General features: G+C 42.5%; 1 long non-coding RNA gene across 4 annotated transcripts; it reads right to left on the reverse strand.

Annotated features, from left to right (window-relative positions):
- Positions 1 to 288: 288 nt before the first annotated feature.
- LOC308059166 lies at positions 289 to 21,905 on the reverse strand. Of its 4 annotated transcripts, none has more exons than XR_013926150.1 (3): positions 21,780 to 21,905; positions 13,844 to 17,253; positions 289 to 13,749 (listed from the first exon to the last, which is right to left on the reverse strand). It is a non-coding gene; the product is annotated as an uncharacterized lncRNA (long non-coding RNA). The 4 variants fall into 4 exon arrangements; XR_013926151.1 differs by having other exon boundaries at positions 289 to 9,964; positions 13,689 to 17,253; XR_013926152.1 differs by having other exon boundaries at positions 289 to 6,849; positions 8,119 to 17,253.
- Between the last annotated feature and the right edge of the window lie 209 nt (positions 21,906 to 22,114).

Here is a 22,114-nt window from a genome sequence, read left to right on the forward strand (position 1 = left end):
AATTAATAAGCTGTTATTGTGCTGCTGGAGGGGGGATCCACCATGGAAGGGTTTGGTCTCTTTCCCACTCACCTCATCAGCAAAAGATGAGTTATCTGCTTTACACACTGTCAAGAGTGAAATGATCAGCTGTTTACAGACTTGTAGGTTAAAAACAGTTATGTTTAATCATATGCCTTTGCCAGAGGTTGATACATTATTTCAAGACAATGTCAATCCTTTAGTGCCATAAGTTACCCCTTATTTTGCAATGGACATCCCCAGATTTGGTAATAATTATCTTTGTCTGGTCTGTTTTTTCATCTATTTTTTTTTTTTTTAGTAAAAGGATCCAGTGAAGGATTGGGAAAAAAAAAAAAGATTGTAAGGCTGAGGTTTTCAATGTGTTTTAAGGTCACCGGTCATTGTCGAGTTTTACATTCCTATCCGATTCTCCTTCCCATCCTTCCTTCTGGGTGAGGGGGAGTGAGCAAGCAGCTGCATGGTGCTTGGTTGCTGGCTGGGGTTAAACCATGACATGTGAACACCTCCAACTCAGTCAGAAGCTGACACTGCATTGACCAGTTATCTGTAAGTGGAAAAGCCTCATATGTTTGCTTTCCTCTTGACAGCATGACAGGAGTACAGGTAGGCCAGAGCCAGCGGACCAAAACTGACCTGAATATACCTCTGATGATACTTGGAGATACTCCCTCCTCATCAAAGAAGGAAAATAAGGAAAAAGCCTGCTGAAAATAGTCCAGTTCTGCCTGCACTGGTATCATTGTAAAACAGAGGCAGACGACTGAGAGTGGGTTTGTTATGAAGATATAAACTGGGATAAAATGAATGCCAGCTTCCTAGGGAACGGGGCACCACCATGGTCTCCCAGTCTTAAGTGTCTGTTCCACTAAACACTTATTTAGCTAGCCTAGGGCTTTTTTTGGGGTTACATCAAGTCTTTCATTTGTTAGAGTAATATTTTTTCCTTTCATGTGAAATGTAGTCTGAAATACAGAAAAAAGCAGTTGCTAACCAAACTCACACCTAAATCCATTATAGCTTCTGAAGTCATTGGGACAGGGAGATAAAAGAATTGTAATGACCCCAATATGTAAATATAGATGTAAAAGTTTGTTTGTAGGGGTGGAGTTTAGAGGCCAGATATCATGGAATCAAACATAAAGCTTTTTGGTAGAAATTGAATCAGTGAGTTAGTTATCATGGATTTTCATAAAAATAAATAATGCACATTCATTTTTCAGTTTGTAAATGTAAAGTGACAACCTATGAGTTAGCCACTGAAATGACATTATAGGCCCAAAAAAGAATAACAGAAGAAATTGAGAAAGCAGAAGAGAGAGTTTTAATAAAATTGGCCATTGGCATAAATATAAATCATGAAAGGGAGATTGATTTCATGGAAGATATGAAAGTCAAAACCTCAAGGTGTTAAAAAAGATAATCTGCTCATCTGATAAAGAATCCCTAAGGCTACACAACTTTTAGCTGAAGCAGCCAGATTTACTTAAAGTAGATGAAATTTTTAATTCTATGAGGAATAACATTACAAGGGAACTTGCTTCTGCAGTACAGAGTCTATTAAGAAGCTGCGCAAAAGAGGAAGCAGCTTACATAGATCCATTTGAAAATTATCTTTGCTCAGAAATTTTGCCAGAAGATTTACAAATAGATATGGGAATGAGAAATTGTAATCCAGAGAGCCTAAATAGCAACATACGCATGCTAGGCAGCTATGAGGATTTGGAAGAAAGCACTGCTGGTGAAATGAGTTGGCCAGGCTACTTCTGTGGATGGTGTTTTGTACATAAAAAGCAGGTAGGACATACACAGGTGCCATGTGAGTGACATCTCCATCTAAGTGTCTGCTAATGTGGAAAGATTTATTTTAGCTTGTGAAAGCCTTTCAGGATCCACACATATCTATCTGTAAGTGCAAAGAAATTATAATCTGCCTTGTCTTTACATGCCTGAGGGAGGAAGACTCAAAGATCCAGATGAAACTGCACTAAGATCTCCCCTCAATATCTGCGGGTGAAAGAACAAGTCTTTTTTAGTACTGCTTTATGAAAAAAACCATGGAAGCCAAGAAGCTTGAAGTGCAGCTTTGTCTCCAGCAGTGCTGTAGGCATGAATAAGCAACTATACACTGAGATTTTGCAGCAGTCATAGTTCTTTTGTAAATATTACATCTTTCATTTTCCTTCTCCCTCTCTTAAGTGGAGTCCTGCTTTTCAAACAAATAAAAAGGATCTGGGAGCCTCCTCTTAACTGCTGTATCTCAGCCCACTGGAATATGCATATACATACACAGAGACTGGGTGAGACACAGCAGAGGAGCCCAGGGAGGCAACTATACATCTGCTGTAATTAGCATTTCTCTTTCTATAACATGATTTTGCATGGTGAGGATCACCTCGGTGTCTGAAAAAAATTCTGAATAATCTTAGCAAGCCCCTCATAGCGTCTTCCTGATGCAGACAACCCTTATTCACCTGACTGGGAAATAAGGAGTTAAATAACTCGCCTAAAAATCTCACAGTAAATAAATCTTGGAGAAGTTTAGAAGGCTTTGTGGAGGCCACAGAATGCCATACCACACAAAGAAGTGCTCCCTCTTTCTCAGCCTTACTCTCCCTTAGAATGGATGAGTGGCAATCATCAGATACATGCAACTTTTTTCGTAGGTGGTCTTGAAATTGAGCACAGCTGAGTGATGGCACAGGTGGGCTTCCAGCAGGAAAAGGGAGGAGAGTGATGGGACACCAGTGGACTTCGCAACCTGCTGCTTGGAAGTCACAATGACAAGTGGATGATTATCGAGAGATACCAAATAAGCCCAGTCTCTGCTCTGTTATAAATAAAACAGGGTAAGTTTATGAGCAGTTGCAATTGCAGTATCAGGTTGAGCTCAGTACAATTGCAGTAATATTTAGCCCTTATCATGAGTTGTCTACTCAGCCCACTGGTGAGTGTGAAGGATGAAACCACCGTGAGCTCCTGCCAGTGGCATTAATATAGGGAACTCTGCATATAGTTGGACCTGTGCAGTTTCTTCGTGTTGTCTAGAAACCGAGAGGAGATGGGGCAGCTGCCCAGCTGCTCCAGGTGTCTGCATGGTAGGCCAGGGTACGCTTATGTGGGGGAACTTGCGAATCAGTACAAGTGAAGCACTAAAGGCTGAGTATGTCTGGCACTGCATTGACACTGAATACATGAGTGTTCCTGGGGTTTGGCCATGAGGTCTTTACAAAAGAAGAGCAAGTCTATCTGTGACATATCAGAGAAGATCTGACAGGCTGCACTGTTGTGTTACTTCCATTCCCTGTAAAGAAGTGAAACACCCATGTATCCACCTAACTCCTGAACTAGCAATTCCTGAAGAGCCTTGCTATAAAAACTTCCACTAAACTTCCTGGGAATTTCTTAAGCTTAAGAAAAGAAGTCATCTTGGCATCCTGCTAAAAAGTAAGGAAAATGACTCTGTTCTTTCACGTAGGTGTATGTGAGGGACTCAGACCTCTACTCTAGTTCACAAATGTGCATACTCATTGCTGTACTAAAAAGCACCAGCCTCATGAAATGCTCTTTCTTTGCCAGCTTTATTCCTCGCTCCTGAGCTGTACCTGCAAAGAGAAGTGCTGAAGATCAGCCGGTGCTGTGGCAGTACTTCTGGAGGCACTGCTTTTCAGAAAACAGCCTGCATCCCTTGGACAGGTGTCTCTGCTCTGATTCTAAGCTTACTTAGGCATGAGTCAGTCAAGAACGAGGAGTCAGTGCCTGAGGCTTGTTGTAATAATTCGTTGGTCTTAGGCTTGTGGCTGTGAATTTGTGTGATTTGTAGCAGAATGAGAGATGGTCCAGGACTAAGGCTCTGTCACCTGTCTCGTTCAAATAGATAACAATAACTGAATGTAGAACTCTGCTAATTCCCCTTTCTGCTCCCCGATACCATATGTGCTATTTTTGAGAGGAGGTCTTTTATTTTAGAAGGTTTATTTCTGCCAGCTCATATGTAAGTAACAGCAGCTACTCTTTCAGGGAGTAGTGAAGATGTAGCATGTCTCTGAGCACTGCATCAGTGACACTGCTGCTCAACAATTCTGTTACATATTTTCATAAGGGTTTCTTTGGAGGTGGGTATATCTGTCTTTGAAAGGAGGTGGAGATTTCTCCAGGGTACTGCAGAACGATGCAAATCCAGGTCTTCAAAAGTCCCTTTCTTATGCTTCTGAGTTTAAAACCTGTAATGAGCTAGACACAAGAATAGTCACCCACCCTTTGTCTGTGGTGTAATCCTGACTCCCAGAGGGGGATTTTCAGCATGAACTAGCTGAATTTGATGTCCACATCTGATCATTTGGGGCCTCTGTTCCCAGGTCCTTCTAGTGTCCTTGAGAACCCCTGCATTGCTGTGCAAACCTGGAATATTTAGCTATCTAGTTAGGCCATTTTTCCAATTACAAGGGCAGATCCAGATTAGAAGACTTCCTCATGACTTCATCTGTTTTCTCTTCATGTCTTTGTTGCCTACATCCAGAATGCAGGCATGGAGCTGCTCTGCTTCTTCCAGCCTGGGCTGGGAGAGGCAAGCTGCTGACTTGTACAGCTCTTCCATCGAGTGTCCAGGGTTCATCATAGGCTTTTAATAGGAGTTAGCTGCAAGAGATCCAGCTACTGAGTACACAGACCCACATCTGCTCATTCCTGTAGCTTCCGTACCCTGGTGTCTTAATGTGAAATACAGCTGCACCAGGACTTCTGTATCAGCTGTGCAGTTATTATTAACATCACCAGTTCCTAAACAATGAGAACAAGCAAGACCCACCAACACAACAGGACAGTGTATATTCCGGTGGAATCTCCAGTCTGGCTATTCTTTCTTGTTGATTGTTTGAAGATAGTTCAGGACTCACCTCGATTTAACAGCAAACAGATATATGGTACAAGTGCTTTTAAGTGTGGAAAGAGTGTGAAAGCATTTGGAAGAGCAAAGCAGTGTGACTCCCATCAGAGTCAATGGGGAACAAGCAGCTAAAATCTTACAAAATGCTTTCAGATTATCCTCCACCTTTGATTCCCCATCCTCACTGAAATCAGCTTCTGAATGTTTGATTGAATGTGTTCCTCATGTCATTTCTTTGAAGGTGAAAGGAAGCTAAGGAGACGTTTAGGCTCAGGTTAGCAGCAAAGATAACTCTCTTCACCAGAAGACCCAGTGGCACCTAGACTGCACTGCCGCGTAACCCTGCTAGCTGCAACAGGCCCAACAGGCTGAGAGCTAGAGCACAATTTGGCATTCTCTTTGTTGATGGTGAGAAAAGCCAATTTTTTTCTAATCTTACACTGACCCTCAGCGTGTTTTCAAAGCTGTCTTTCCTTTGCTGACTATTAGCCCCAAGCACATCATAGCCTAAATCCTATACATCTGCCCTGTTGTCTTCTTCATTGTAAGAGCTATAGACATGAGACAGACATTCACTGTTACCATGTTTATTATGTCTCTTTTAGTACATTTATATTAATGTAGGATCTACATCTCCCAACAGCACCAAGTCTCAATGACCAGGAACTGCAGTTCTGTATCAGAGACTGTCCTGTGACAGTCTAAACAGCTGTGAATAAAACATTAATGAATGAACAAAGTGAGCGGAAAACAAACCTTTTATGGGCAGATATGAAATAGAAGCTGCATCTCTTCTGTCCTCACCTGGACTTTTATCTATTCCATGAGTGTGGATTTTGTTTCATTATTTTTTTTCTTTTTTCTAGAATATGTCTGTGAGAGGAGATAGTTTGTGGCCTGCCTTTCCTATTTATGCTAAGTATAGCAGGCTTTCATGGTCTGGTTGGTTATTCTCAAACCTTAGAGTAATAAGACTTCCTTTCTAGGCCCAGATAGCATTTGCAGATAGCATTCTCCAGCACTTTGAGACCATGGGAAAGCTTCATAAACATTTCATTCTGGCATTTGCACAATGAGGATAATAATATCTATACTATACAGATACATATTTATATGAAAAATATATATACTATATAGATACGTATTTATATGAAAAAATGCACACATGGACATCATATGGTTTACATCATAAACACTGAGACTTCACTATGATGTGCTTTACAAAGTGTTATTGGTTGCAAAATGCTGAGACACTATTAGATAATAGGAAAAGTTCAAATATAAAATTTTCACCATCATCATCGTTGTTATTATGTTATTTTACGGAACAAAGAAAGAGACACAGAAATGAAACAGTTTTGATCCATAATAATTCAACTGGCCTTAAATCAAACCTTTGTTGAGCTGTATGAGGAAAACAGTATGCCTTTGCTCCCATCTCTTTATGTTTTTTCCTTGAATTTTCTTGATTTAATGAAATGCAATCAATTGTCAGGCAATGGCTTGTCTTGTGGGTCAGAATACCTCACAAAGTAATGTAAATTATCACCATTGTTGCTACAAATACAGGTGAGAATAATACATTTAGCATTTTATCACATCTCATAAGGAAAGAAGGAAGTATGAAGTAACATTTACTTTTTGTACTGCAAACTTACTTAATTGCATTCTAGCAACATAAATTACATTGCTACAAAGACTTTAGTTCACTCCAGGTCATCAGAAAGGGTGCTGAACACTGCAGTCTGCTTTTGTCTCCTGTCTTAGAAGTTCAGAAGAGCTTTAAGTGGTGGCTTTCACATGGGTCGCATTGTGTTCTCTGTTAGTGTGCAAAATATATTTTCCAGTACATCAGGACATGCTTTTGCTCTTGTGATCAATATTGAATCTGAGGAACAAAGATGGAATGCTCATTTCCCTTTCTACGCTGAAAGCAGCATTTCCTGTAGATAGTATGCATGGACAACAGACAGGAGAAGTTGCATATTACATACCTGAATATATGGCTTAAAAATCGCTGAAATTTTCAAACTGAGCTGAAATGAACAATTCATCCAGCAGCTATGGACAGCGTTCCTGACAGTCATTTGTCTAAGCAGGTCTTAAAAACTACTGCAGATGCGAATCCTGCTGTCTTCCAGTTCTCAGTGATCCCTAGAGTTGGAGAGTTTCTGATCCTCTCTACTTCAAATCCTTTTGTTCACTGCTGGCACCAGGCCAGTCTTTCCCCATCCTATACTTAATTTTTTATATCAAACTTTATACTTTTCTCTTACCTTTCTTGAACTGCATCTGTTTCTTTTAGACCATTTTCTACACTATCAAGATAATTTTGAATTCTAATCCTGGTTTCCAAAGTACTTACAACTCATCCCAGCTTGGCATCATCTGCAAATTTAATGAAACTAAATAAATGAAAATAAATGAAAGACTCCCATTGACTTCAAGGGGCATTAGGGTGAACATAAACTGTCTTACATCTTTAAGAAGTCGTTCAGTTGAAATACACTTATTGCTTTACAAGCCATTTTTGTAAGGGAAAAAGACAGATGCATGCTGAATAATTCAGAGTCGTCGTTGCTGACTGAGAGAGATGTAACTAATTTGTCAAAATAATGACCTTTGTTCACTGTGGGGAGCAAGTGGTTTTGGATTATTTCTGTCCCCAGAGAGATGCTGGAGGGGCCTGGGTTCAGCTCAGCACTGCCGCAAGGGGCTTACTTAGAGATGTGAAAGGGAAGTTACGCACTAGTAGCAGTGGTGTTTGCAGATGGTGGGAGGTGTGTTAGAATGACGATGATACTTTCCTTTAAGCCTGATGGAAACAGTGCTGCTACCCAGTCTGTGGAATACTTGGGAATGCCAGCATCACTCCCATGCTGTTGCCAGCTTTGGCCTTGTGTAGCTGTGCGTGCGTGCACGTGTATACACACATGTGCACACCTCTTGCTTCATTGCTGTTTCCCTGTTAGAAGGAAACCAATAGGCACTGAGGGCTTGACATCTTCCTTAAATGAGTGCAAAGAGAGCGTGTACGTAGCAGAGGGGAAATGGATAGACAGCCCTGCCTGGAGCCTTGTTGATAACAAGCAAGTAGCAGAGGGAAGTGGTTTAAAAACAAGCGTATTGGGCAGTCAGCCCCCCAGCCATGCCAATCTGCTGTGACGCATGCAAGCATGGTCACAGTCCAACCTCCGTGTGTCACATCTTACCCCTGTTGTGGGGTGACAAGCTCACAGCCATGTGCCATTTTGCAGTCCAGTGTGGAAACTCATTTGTCTTCAGTTGTCCAGAAATAGGCAACTGGAGGAAGAGATGGTCATGTTAGTGCATTGAGTGAGGACAGAAATCCTCATTACTCAGCATCCTCACCCACAACTCCAGTGCGGAAGGATGCTGTCTCCCATTTCAGTGCAAACTTTGTAGTCACTTTTATAGCCAGCTTTATTTGGAAAACATTTTCTGGAATTTCAGCCTGTCCGTGTTGGCTGATGCCAGCTTTCAACTGGTACTTCTGTATTATGGCTGCTGCTCTGCTATTTGAGCTCAATCCTGCTTATATATGCTTCTTTGAAAGTGCTTTTTGGCTTAAAAGGTGTAGGTCTCTGAGAAATTGTTCATTCTTTGCTGTTGGATTATTTTTCTCCAGTCACTGCAAGGTGTTGGCCAGCTTTCCAGAGCATGACATGCATGCATGCATGAGTATATGCACATTGCAACAGCTTTCTCCTTTTTTTTTCTAAGTGGTAATGTTGGATATCTGAATATTTGCCAGAGGAATAGAACTAGACTTTGCCTGTGCAAACTCAGTATCAGAAAGAGGACTGAATCTTTAAGACTCTTTGAAGTCATACTATTACCAAGATGGAAATCTCTTTTTCCTTGTAGCTTTAACTTCTAAAGCCTGCCATTGCTACACGTATTTAACCTTCTTTACCCTGTGTTGGAGTGACTGAAATGCAATGTCCTTGCTCAGGATGGTGTCTTAAGTTACACAAGTAATTTCATCAGCATTTGGTCATTGTTCTATTAAGTACCATCTGAGACATGGCTTAACTCAAGGAGTTTCCTGCAGATCTGTACTTGTGGGACACTGAAGTCTGAGAGCACCGAAGAGTTCAAAATCCTCTCCTTTCATCTTGGCATTCTCTTCCCACTGCAGGGTCTTTTCATTCACTTCTCCTGTGTGGCTCTTGCCTCCTTTAAGTCTGTGGAGGTCTGGTCTCACGCTTGGCTTAGGTCAGATCAGTTCTCAGTGGTGTCCCTAGTTAAAATTCATGTATAACCCAGGACTCTTTAGGAAGAAATTAGAAGAGCAGTACACTTCTTGTTTGAGGGTGGAAACACTGGCCCTTTAGGGTAGGATGATTAGAGCTGACCAGAGTCAAAGAAAAGTCTGTGGTTTGGATTAAATCCTTGAGCAGAAATACTGCATCCTTAATCCTCCAGACATAAAGGTCATCCTATGACAGGTGCTATTGTCTCCACTTAATGGATGTAAAATGGCAATACTAAAGACGGGCTCCTGGAGTGGCCAATCCAGTCTGTTGCTGGAGGGCTAGAGACGTGCCTGCTGTGCCTGTGATGTCTGTGGCATACTGTCACCTATGGCACAGAAAAGCCCGAGCTCGTGAGTCTGCCCACTACTGTACTCTATGGAGGAAGGTGTGGAGCTAAATTACATGGGCACAGCACTGTGCATGTATAACTATTGCTTTTAGTGCTCAACTGGTTAGATCGGTTGTAAATCTCCATTGATCTCCCAGCTTGAGGGTTGGCATGCCCATCGTCAGCCCAGGTGCACGTTGCAGACATGCAATTGGGAAGGCTTGGCGCAGGAGCCCACATAAGCAGGTCTTCCAAATTCCATGTGACTGCCTTCACCACTCTCCTGTCTTCCCTCCTTTCCGGCTGTTTATTGTCAAGAATATGGGCCAAACTTTATAATCCGTTTACAAATGTCAAAGTGTCATTTCTGAGTCTTCAGTAACCATCTGTCGCTGCAGCACGAGCTGCATAATTAGAACTGACAATCCCAGTCTAAAGATTTCTTGGAAGCTGGAAAAATGAGAATGTTGTCAAAAAAGTAGAAATGCTTCCAGTCTGCAATGCAGTGATGGAGATGAAAGATGAGTGAATCCAAGAAGGCAGAGAATATATCAGCCCAGTGCCTTTTTCTAACTAGAAGTCCAAAACAGTCTGTAAGGATTTACATTACTCTTAGAGCCTTAAAGAAAATGTATTTTAAGCTGGCTTCTCTATTTCTCTCCCTCTTTACTGGAAAAAACAACGCTAAGTTTCATAGCAGTCATGCTTAAAGCCACAGTAAGGGTGCTAATTTTTCCATTTTATTCATTTTTTAGTTTTTTAGTAGTTTTCCATTAAAATTATGAAAACCTTGTAAAATAGGATCTTATTTTTTCTAACAGAGAAAAATTTAATTGGAGGCAGTGTTGAATCATACTGCATTCTCAGTTCTGAATAGCAGATACAGATCTCAGAATATGATTTTAATTTTTTGTAGGTGGACAGTGACTTTTCAGTGGCCTTTAGCACTCATATCTCAGGGCAGAAACTAGTTGGCTGGAGAGGTAGGGATTTCTCTTCATTAAAAGATCTGTTTGTTAAAAATTCTCATCTTGGCTGACACTGGGAATTGACCTAGGAGCTCAGTCTGAAGTAGGAGAGCTAAATCCCACAGCTCGCTTAGCTGTGGGATCTTACCCTGTCTGTGCAGCAGGGTGTGCAGAGGAGCTGCAATACTTACTACTCAGCACATCACGCATGCTTCACTTCCAGCCCACCTACACCCTCAAAAGCAGCATATATGTAATAGTCATTTGAATTTGCTTATGAAGTATAGCTGTCCTTTGCACTTGTACAGTATATCAAAAATGACCTGGTAAGGACAGATGAGAAATGACTGGAAGTGTGTCTCAGGATAATGAAAACAGGAGTTCTTTAGAAAGACAGGCTTGTTAATGTGAATGTAATATATGCGATGGCAGTGCCAAAAAAAAGAAAACTTGACATAGCCGATGGAAATACTGTACTATGCAAATATGGCAGAGATTCAGACACTTCAGTCCTTATATCTGCCTATGTGGTTATGCTGCAAGGGTATCACCCAAAAAGATAAAAGGGACCATGGCTACTGAAGCCACGAGAAGCCATGAGGGTGGCAGCAGCATGCATGCCAATGGCAAAACCATGGTGCTCCCACAGGCAGTGGGGTCGAGGGGACTCCTCACTCCGAGACCAGGCTCTGCCCTAGTTTTGAGTAGCAGGGTACTGTGGTAGGAGAGCCCTGGGATTTTGGGATTCCTGTCTTAGCTGGGTCACAAATGTTCTGCGAACCTTAGGCATGTGATTTGATCTCTGTGATTCAGCTCTTTATCTCAAATAGTAAATTAAAGTCAGGTTTGCTGCCTTGGTTAGATGTTGTAAGAGCTTTATGAAGGGAACATTACTGGGTGTCAGAGTTCTCATCTCCTCTGTGACTATAAAGTGCTGCTACAATATGTTAAGGAAACATTTTTAGGAGGAAGAAGTATTTGGCTGTGGTGACTATCAAAGGTGAATAGCCTCCACATTGCAGAAACCATGCTGCACTGAGGAATAACCTGTTGCAAGGCCACAGCAAAGCAAGATGTGGGATCCTCGGTGGTGGATGCCAGTGAGAGCCCCTAGTCCACTCAGCCCAAACACAGAGGGGGAATTCAGAGAGATGTTAATTTGGGAGTAACCAAGGGCTTGAACGTGTATGAAAGAAAACTTTCCCCCATTAGGAAAGACTTAGTAAACAGTCGATGTTGTAGCCCAGCTGTGCTACCAGCACATCTCCACCTTATGAGACAGGGACAAGCCTTGGTCCCTGTGAGAGGACAAGCCCACAGCTTGCTGCAATAAAGGAGACATTTTGGGAAGCTGCACTCTCCCTGGCTGGGGTGCACAGATGAGAAATCTCTTTTTCATGCAGGTTCTTTTCTTAAAAGAACCTTTTGCTTTTGTACAGAACAAGCAGCATTCCAGTAAAATGTTTCTTCTAACATTGATGTTCCAGCTGTATGTTTGTTGTTCTAGCAGGCAACTGGGAATGGCATGCATGCTTTCTGTGGTCAGCATGTGAGGGCATAAAACACATACCTGGTACATTCATTCAAATAGAGATTTGTTGCTTAATATAGTACAGACAAGTGTAAAATCAGTAAGTATTATGGGAGCCAATAGTCGTATATTTGGCCATTTGTGAATGAAAGAAAACAGTGAAAAAAATTTGATGCCTTCAGCTGAACTGCATGCTGGATTGCCTGTGGAACAGAAAGGAGTTGGCAGAGATTTCTGGTTCCTATAGACAAGGGGAGTATCAAGTATCCTGGATATGTTACTTACATGCTTCACACACCTAGTTTTACTGTCATGAGAAGTACAGACAAAATCAAAGTTACTGACTGCAGCTTAATGCTGCTGCTTGTTTAGTTTCACAGTCTGGGTCTGAAACCAACGTGCCAGTGTGCTGTTGGGAGCACTTCCAGCCCCAGCATGCTGTGAGAGCCAGGCAGAAGTGGGACTGCTCCACACCAGCGCCTGGCAGGGCTCCTCCACCAGCCCTTTTTGCATGTGGGGAGATTCAGCATCTTCTAAGGTCCTTCAACTGCCCTGGGATAATATAGGAGTTGTATGACATACTTCGTCTTCCCGTATATTTGGTCAGATTCATATTGCACGCAGTTCTGTCCCTTGTCCTCTCAGCTGCTCCCGAAGGTGGAGGTTCCCGCATACGGTATGAGCAGCCCTTAGAACAGGCTATTTCAGGCTGTCTGCATCTTGATTACCTTCCTCTCCACAGCATTGCTTCACTGACTGGATCTGACAAAGGCAGAAGACTGACCGTCCCCTTTACAGCACGGTTTCAGTGTTTAGTCCATCTGATTTGTCACATTCTTCATTGGCTCTGCTTCACTTGGAAGTCAGATATTTATTACCCAGAGACAAACAAGCAGCCTTTTCTCCTTTCTTTTCACATGCAAAGTTGTTCTATTGTCGTTACTCCTCTTTAAGCTTTACTGGAAGGAGGGGAGAAATGCCATTCTCAGTTTAGTAATAAAAAGCTTGGGGTACTGGCTATATTTATCATTCTTCTCCCCCCTTGCTTGGATGACTGCAGTGAGTGATTACAGAGTGCATGTAGTTTTCTGATCAAGAGAGAAATAGGAAGGCATAATTTGATGTCTGTGAGAAAGTCTTGTCACATTCATTACAAACAATTGTGGCTTCTAAAATCTGAGGCATGAGGTGGTGGCTTGAGCCCAGCAGCATTCTGGCTAGTTGTCAGACAGTACTTACCTGTCTAAAGCTCTCCTACGTGACAGTGCTGACATTTCCGTGTCCCACTGATTTAGAGGAGCAGATGCCAAAGCCATGTCATCCTTTTGCCTGTCCTGTGCTGACAGGATAGCTGCTTACTGAATATGAAGAGCAGCAGGTGGGCAGGAAGTTGCCACCTTCCTTTTCCAGCTGGAAAGCAGGAATTGCAGCCTAGCCAACAGCAAATGAGGGATGGCCATGGCAGCAAAAGGAGTAGATAACAGCAGGAGTGAATGAAGCCATTTGATTTCTCTGTGCACTGCCTGCTTGCCAGGGACATAGTTATTGTCTATGCCACATCCTACAGAACTGTGTCGTGCCCTCAGTGTGGCTGTGATAGACTGCTGGTGCAGGTGAAAAAAGTGAAGGACTGTCCTCTATCTACATATGAATTTTAATCAACAGAAGGACATACCTGTGTAATCCTAGCACCTGAGCTTGCTCTTGTCTCTTTTAGATCAAGCTTTGCAAAATCCCTGTAAAACAAGGGGATAGTATCTTTGTTTTACAAATACAGCAAAGGGAGATTAAAGGCCAGATTTTTTAAGGAGATTTGGCCACAAAACTCACCTTGAGCTCAGTGGGAGTTAACACTTCAATATCCTTGAGAGTATGGATCTCAATAAATGACACATAGTCATCTAGTAAGTGTGTGATGGAGTTGTGAATTAATCCCACACTTTCGGAAAGGTTGTTCTGTGCCTTTGCTTTCCTTCCTGCAAATGAGAATAGCACTATTCATTGCACTGAAGGTACTGCAGATTTCATATGATTGGATTTTAATTGAGCGGAGTTTCATTGTGATGGTTTTGTTTTGATTTGTGGCCCCAGCTGATCACAGCTTACTGGGGAAAATTTGGCAGACTGTATTCAGTCAGAATTTGTAGTTCTGTAAAACAGCTTCATGAAGTTATGCTAATTTACTTGGAATGTCATCTGACAGAACAAGGAAGAAAAGGATGCTAGCAGCTTCCTGTTGTCTCAAAGAAACAGCTTGTTTTGACATTTACAAAATGAAATGTTTTGATTTTTCATTTTAAAATAACTTTTTTCTTGATGTTATGGTATTTTTACATGATGTTAATCATTTGAAATTGAAATTAAATGGAATTTCATGACCCCAAAATGAAACCACATGTAGGTGTCTTGAAAGCCCTCATGAAGTGAAGCATTCACCCCCCAGGCAGCTCTACTGCCAGTCCCATGGGAGAGGAGCCACTCAGCACTGGGAACACATCATCCCCAGGTGGCTCCTGGCTGTCCTGAGCATGGTGGCTGAGTGGGGACAAGAAAGAAGCTCTTTGTAGACCACGGGTAGCCCATAGGCAGGCACTAAGTCATAGGCGAGGACAGCATGTACAGTGGCTTAGTAATGTGTCCACAAGTGACTGTGTGGCAGCTGCTCTTCTCTCACTACGTCTTTGAAAAATGTATAGATTCTGTGCAAATCCCTGCATAGGGATAAATTTGACTGTTCTTGGTAGTGGAAGCAGGTGCAAAAGCAACATGGAAGGGAAAAATCCACCAAAATCTTATACACCAAATCTTGATTTAATAAACCAAAAGGTGATTCCTGAGAAGTGACTTTTAGGGGGGGATTTATCAGTTAGTAACACCAACATGCTGCAAACATTGTGTCAGATCCATAACGTTCACTAAGGAAGTATTAAACTTGCAGCTAGGATTGGATGCTTGCCCAGAATTGTAAGTCCTCTTAAAATATGCCATTGCATATTTCACTCAGGCATATTTTGCTGAGGATAATATATTGATGTTTGCCACAAAGATGTGGAACAAACGAAGAATTATCTTAGAAATCAATTGGTATCACAGTTCTCTTAACTGATGTGCTCTATGATGGGCTTCAGGTGGATTAGTGCAGTAAAAAACATTTTTCATTTGCACAGGTCTCTGTTAATATCTGTCTATTGCTGAACTTCCTCTGAAGCAGTGCTAGGTGTGCTTCCATCGTGACACTTTGGAGATGCCTGGCAGGAAACAAGCTCCTAAGACCCTTAGAAAGCAAGGGGGATGTTTGAGTGAAAAAGCAGATACGGTTGTGGGTTGCAGTATTTTTGGTGTCATGCTGCAGTAGGAAAACCACAGCAGAAAAGCATGGACACTCTGAAGATGTGGGCCTTCGAAGTTCAGAGCACCCGCTGGTTTTTCTGAATCTGCGGAGTTCAGATGTGTCACCTCCTCTGAAAAAGGCACAACCTTTCTGCACAGGGCAGAGAACCAGGTGCGGAGGAATTATGAGGTATGAAGCCTTGTAAACACAGCTCATCATTTACCAACCTTGAAAGAGTTTTTTCAGACTTTGGCAGATACTTTAAGACTCACAGTCAAAATTCAAAATATCTAAAATTAAGAAGACCTTATGCAGTGTAAATCCCCCGAATGGAGAAAGCTGTCAAGGTGATGCTAGATTTAAAATCTGACTGGAATCCAGTCGCTAGGGTTCAAGCCAAGTCATTCTTCTTCTAGCAGGTGTGGAGCAGCCCAGCATGGGATATTTACCCTGCTGAAAGTGTAAGTCCCTGAGTAACTGAGGAACAGGAAGAGCATCCCTGAACTTGATGTGATAGCCATTTGCCTTTACTGTTTCTTTCTGGGAAAATAAAATAAATAAATCTTTCTCTGCCACACAGGAGGTGCTTTAATTATTTATTCCTCAAGAGCAGCTGTTCAGTGGTTTTTCCTAATTCCAGCAGCATCCAGAGTGGTTAACACATCAGTTGCTGTCATCAGATCTGAGGATGGTGATTTCTTAACCTCAGGGTCCTCAGAGAATCCCAAACTAGGACAGGTCCCTTCTTGAGGTGGATAGTGAGTTTGGTGCTGATCTACCCGCTGTGCTACTTCTTCATTATATTCACTTACCTCTGCCTTCCATACTTTCAGGCAGGATTCAGTTATCATGGTAACAAATCTCACTCCAACACTTCAGGTTAAGCATAGGTGATTAAAGATGACTCCACCTTCCCTGAGTGACTTATGACTTACAGAGCTAATAACAGCGTCATCCTTATGTACCCTGGTACACAGCTTGTGTTCTGGAGTCTTTTATAGCTCAAATGAGCTGCTTTTGCTTGGTTATTTTCTTCCTCATTCATTTTTAATGGTTATAAGAGACTCCTCCATTCTTATTCTGACAGTAGTGATTTAGGCAGGACTCATGAACATAACTTGCATTACTAAATATAACCATTTATGCTGGTAGACCAAGGAAAAATGTGTGCAGTGCTGAAGAGATCCCATGAGCTTGCCCAGGTGGCAGGGCTGTGTTTAAAGTGTATACTGTAAGTAGAGAGTGCTTGTATGGGGGAAGGATCACTTACAGGAACATGGACTGGGGACAGAGTCCTAGAGTGTTTCCTAAATACAGATGTTATGTAGAAGTATCAGAGACTTACTTTCCTAATTGACCACCCTTGAAATTTCTAAACTAGAACTGGTCTAGGTACATCTTATTTTCAAAGACTTACTAGCTGTGACTTTGTGAAAAGCAGTTTCCTGTGAGGATTTTACTGTTATCCCATGGGGATTTAATAATGGTAATGAGTTGGGGAAAGACTGTTACAGCTGTTTCTGAGAATTAACAGTGAAATGCTGGGTACCTCTTCTGGGAGTTACGATGTACATTCCCCTTTCCCTCCCTCCCATTAGATCTTTGGATTCTTCTCAGCCCAAAGCTAACATGGATTTTATGGGACCAGAGAAATGGTCAGCCACACAAATATTTATCTACCCTAGACAGCCTCTGCAAAAAAGTAATGAGAAAAGCAGTAAGATCCTTTTAGGAAAGGGATGGGAACAATATTCTCTGGAGAACTGGATACAGGAGGTCAGTGATAGGGATCATGTGTGATTTGAGGGGGCCTCTTGCTTCTTTCCATGGCTTTCCCAGGCTGGCTGAAGTCCTGCTACTACAAGGCTTCGAAGAGTCTAGTGTTTCCTTCCACAGATAGTCTGGCAAACTGTGAAATAAAGTAAGATAAATTAAGAAAAACTTAATTTCTTTTGCTTTTGATCACACCTGAAGAGCATACAGAATGTGGGGTGTTTTAACAGACAGCAGTGACTTCTTTTCAAACAACACAGGCTTTTTAGGTAAATGTAAAAAAGAAGCGCCTTGGACCAGCAATGCCCCCCTCCTTTTCTGGTCAATATGTGTTTGCCAAGCAAACAGACCTGGGTTGAAGTGGCACAGCAGCATTACCTTCACAGTTGCAAGGCTACCACCTGAGTTTTGGGCTCAGTTTTGGGGTACCTGACGTACAGAGCTGCACGTGGGGCTGAGGAATGTGTATGTACAGCATGGATTTTGTGGTAGGAAGCAGCAGTGACTTTATTCCTGTTTCTGACAGTAGGGCTAGGGCTTTGGATTAAATGCAATGATGGGCACATTTGAAATATTCCACCCTGCACATTTTGTAGCACTGACGGTTAAACTCGACATCCAGCTTGCCAGAAGCCATGTGTTTGGTATGTACCTGGCGCACTTAGAAATCTCATTCCTAATTCTGTGCTGTGCTGGCAATAAGGGACGGACCTCTGACCTCAGCTGCCCTGGCACACGGATTAAATGTGCGTGCACGATGCAGAGGAAGCTGCCTTAGTTGTTCACAAATGTCAGGAAAAGGTGGAGCTGCAGGAGCTGAATGAAACACAAAGCACTTCTGTAACCTACCAAGCTCATGCCCAAAAAAGCCATTCAGACCCCAGTCCCCTCAAGAGATAAAAGTCCGCTGTATTGAATTTCTAGAGCATCTTGTGAGCACCAAGTACAGCCTCCCTTAATTAACGTAATTCAGCGCAGCATAGATGTGTGAAAAGCTCCAGTGACACAAAGCCCAGAAAGGTTTTAGCAAGGGAGCACAGCACCAGAAGGGTTTAATGGCCTTATAATGTCCTTGAATTACGGTGGCCACAACACAGAGACATATATTCCAGCAGTACGTTAATAGTAAAAGAAAAACTACTCTGTCTCTCCTAAGCCCTTCCTTGTCACCTCTACTGAAAACTGAAGTTGCCATCCCTGAGATACCAAAACTCAAAGGCAGGAGGAAAGGAAAAAGAGATATGGGTGAGAGTTCCCAGGTTTTGGAAAGAAAACAAATGGGGTTTCCCTCCCAAACTGCCCAGCCCCTTTGTAGTTCCTATTGCATTTTATGATATGTTTAATAATTTTCAGAAATCTGTGTTTTGGGACCAAGCTTTTGCAACCTCATAGGTTCCTTAATACCTAACTGTTGGGTAGCTCTTGGCCGATTTAGTACAGACACTCTCTTCCGTTTGCAGACTCTTGCACGCACATCTGAGGGTATGTGCAGTCACTCCATTCATGCATTTAATAAACTGGGAGCCGCAGCCATTTCTGTTGTATGTGGCGAGGCGTGTAAAGCAAGAACAGTAGTACAGGAAGGAGGGTTGGTAGTTAAAGGCTGTTTATAAGAATTAATACTAAAGAAAAGGAGCTGCTTGACAGACTGAGGAATTGAAATCCCTTACAGATTGAAAAGGAGACGTGGGCTCAGAACAGGCAGTGGCAGCAGAAGCTCCTCTGTGCTTTCCCCATCAATGTTAACAGGGGGAAGCCATGTGAGGGGGTACCCGGTCACTCTCTCCACCTCGAGGCTGCCAGCTGCTATGCTGCATTTGATGGGTCTTTGCTCATGTGTATATTTGTCCTGCAGATGCTCAGCTGAGTCCCATCAAACTAATTTCACAAAATAGCCACTCATTTCCAACAAACAGCTTAGAGAACTAATCTCAAAAAAGAGGCAGAGAAGCTCAATTTGTCTTCTTTCTTGACATCTTTTTAGTCCTCCTGTGTTGGAAGATGGATGGTTCGGATGTGTCTGCAGTAACACAGACATGCCTAATCTGCCTTTTTATTGATGACCTGTTTCTGAATGTCCTGGCCTGATTTATGAAAATGTACTGTACTTTGCATGATGTTTTGATGTTGTTTTGTTAGGACTGCATGCAAACTGCAGCAGAACAGTGATGCTTATTCATTCCAACAGTGAAGGGTTGGCTGGGAACTGAATGAGCTCATAGTTGTTGCTGTCTTCACTTACAGAAAGGAAAATGGGAGAAAGTGGGTATCCCAAGTGTAGTCATTCTTCTCCTGACCATCAGTTTGTTTTATAAATCATAATCTTGAAAGCACAAGGTCATGGTATGTATTTAATCATTCATATAATAGGCTTTTAGGGATGGATTCTTTTTATAACTCTCTCTAGTAAACCCTGATAAAGTTGGAACTGAGGTCTGTTTGCCTGCCAAATTTTCTTTCCCTTTTTATTGCTTGAGCATTAATGAATTTAAAATCTGAGAGTGTGATTCCCATCTCTTACTAGCATAATTCAGCAGTTACCCCTATTGCCTGGGAGACTTTCAGCCTTGTTCCATCCCCTGTTGCTCTTCACACACACAGAGAGTAATAAAAATAACAGCAATACCCCACCTGCGTTATCTATCTGTGCTTCCAAAGCCACTGCTCAGACAGTGAAGCCAGTAGGAGGACGTTTGGCAGGTCCCCGGCGAGAAGCCCTGTTGCAAGTGTAGAGCAGTGGGCAGGAGCTCAGCACTCAGCTCAGCACTCTGCTCAGCAGAGGACACTGTGGGTGGTTTGGAAACATCCTTCAACTATGACTTCAGAAATTTACCTGTTACCTTAAATCACCAGGAAGTGTTTCAGTCCTAGGTTGATCACCCAGTGGGAAATTTGGTTGCCTGATGTGCTAATTAGCAAAGATTCACAAGTATGAGGTGTTGCTAGCTGGAAGCAGAGGTGGTGAGGAAATCACATGGAAAGCTATTACCTGGCCCCATGTGCTACTAAAGAAAATCCTTGCCTTCAGGCTGTTTGCTTGTATTTATAGTCCAGCCTGCAGAGCACAAAGACAAGGGAAGGACCTCAGGGCCATTAGCTCCCAGGCTGAATGTTTTCCTTGGAGCCACTTCAGCCTTGATCTGTTGCCTCTCAGGCAGAAGTCAGCACTTTGAGACTCTGTCCAGTTTTTCTTCTCACTGGCATCCCACAGAAAAAGAACAAAGGTGGAAAGCAGCAAAGCAAGCTTACTAACACATGGGAGAGTTGTCTGGTTTGAGAAGAGCACTTAAATTACAAAAATGCAACAGGGGTAAGTGCAATGCCAGCAAGGTGTAGACACTTTCTGTCACAGCACTCTCCAAACTATCAAGCTGCAACAAGGTCTTTTACCATCACATACCAGCACACTCTTCATGCCAGCCTCTCTGCTGGCTTGGCTTGGCTTAGCTTAGCTTGGCCTAGCCTCATCCAGGGCACACTCTTTGCTCTCTTGCTTCTTCCTTGGCTGCTCTCTCTTCATTGGCTGCCCAACCACTTAACCAGCCACAGCTGCATCTTATCTACATTGGCTAACCCTCCGCCCCTGAAGCCAGCCCGCAGCTGTATATTATCAATGCTAATTAACCCAGCTTCATTCCACTACAACTTTCCACTTAGAGAAGCAAGGTACGTGTGGTGTGAGAGAAGGAGCAGATGCATCAGGTACTGCCCAAAGGTCTTCTGAGTTGCTGCTTGTCAGACAGGGTGTTTGACATTGAAGGTAGGAAGTATGATGTACTTCTCACCCTGAAAATATTATGCTCACATTGCTGTGCCTTCTGCAGGGATGCAGGAATAATGTCTGCAATCTTGCTGCTGCCTAGATGCGCTGCTCCCAGAAGGGGAATGTGCTTATGCTTCCAGCCTTTCCTATAGCCATTTCAGCAGGCTCACATGAAGTTTTTCCCAGAGTTTTGCAGTCTCCTCTTCCTCAGCTCAGCCCAGTTTGAATCAGCATTATGGTGAAGTGCATATTATATCAGTGCCACAGCCGGGACTTGTCTGTGCTCAGCTGCCTGCAGTGAGGTCCTTCCCTTGTGTTGCATACCCCCATGCTTTGAGGCCTTTTTGACAGCAACTAGGTTCTGTTGCTCTGCAGCACAATGAGATTGGATCCTGACAGGAGCTGTTAAGAACTACTGTAAAACATGCTAACATGAGAATATCCCAAGAAATGTAATTCTGCCTGCAAATAAACTCCTTCCTTTCCTGCTGAAACCAATGGCAACTATAAGATTTTTGCCCTCAAAATGGACATTGCTTACCAGAAAGATACTGCAAGAGTCATAGTGATACATTTTTGGTACATTACCTAGGCTCAGACAAGCAAGGATGGCAATGGATTTGCTATGGATCTGTCTCTAAGGGGGGGTTGTTGTTTGAAGATAATAATATTAGGAATGCAGATTATGCTACAAAAGCTGGTGATATTTAAATACGACTTAAATTAATTTAGCATTTAAACAGAAAAGTAAACAATGGCATTGAATTCAGATGAGGATGAGACTTGGCAGGCCTGCCTGGTAATAGATTGTGAAAAGAGTTCAGGGTTTTAGTAGATCATTCCTTGAGATCTTCAGAATGGTAAAGTGGTAGTTAATAAATTATTTGACATGTACTTACATATTTTAACTAGCTGTAACGAACAGGTCCTGCCAGGTCACCTGGATCCTTGCAATGGCTGCTAAATTGCTAGAGTGAGATTTAGTAACTCAGCAATAGTGATGTTCAGAGCTGCAGGTAATAAATTAAATGACATCAGGACCAGCTTGAGCAGAACATTGTGTAAGACCTTTGCGAGGCTTGCAGCAGAGATGAGGCTGTTTGGCCCCAGTGAACACCACTGGGCCTCAGTGAGCTCTTCCCTGTGATCAGTTTTTGGTTGATGTGACCACCCCAAGCCCTGGCACCTGTAATAGGACTCCTGAAGAATACTGTCCCAATTTGGGATTGACTAG

This window comes from Falco punctatus, assembly GCF_963210335.1.
Source record: "Falco punctatus genome assembly, chromosome: 1".
Classification (NCBI taxonomy): domain Eukaryota; kingdom Metazoa; phylum Chordata; class Aves; order Falconiformes; family Falconidae; genus Falco; species Falco punctatus.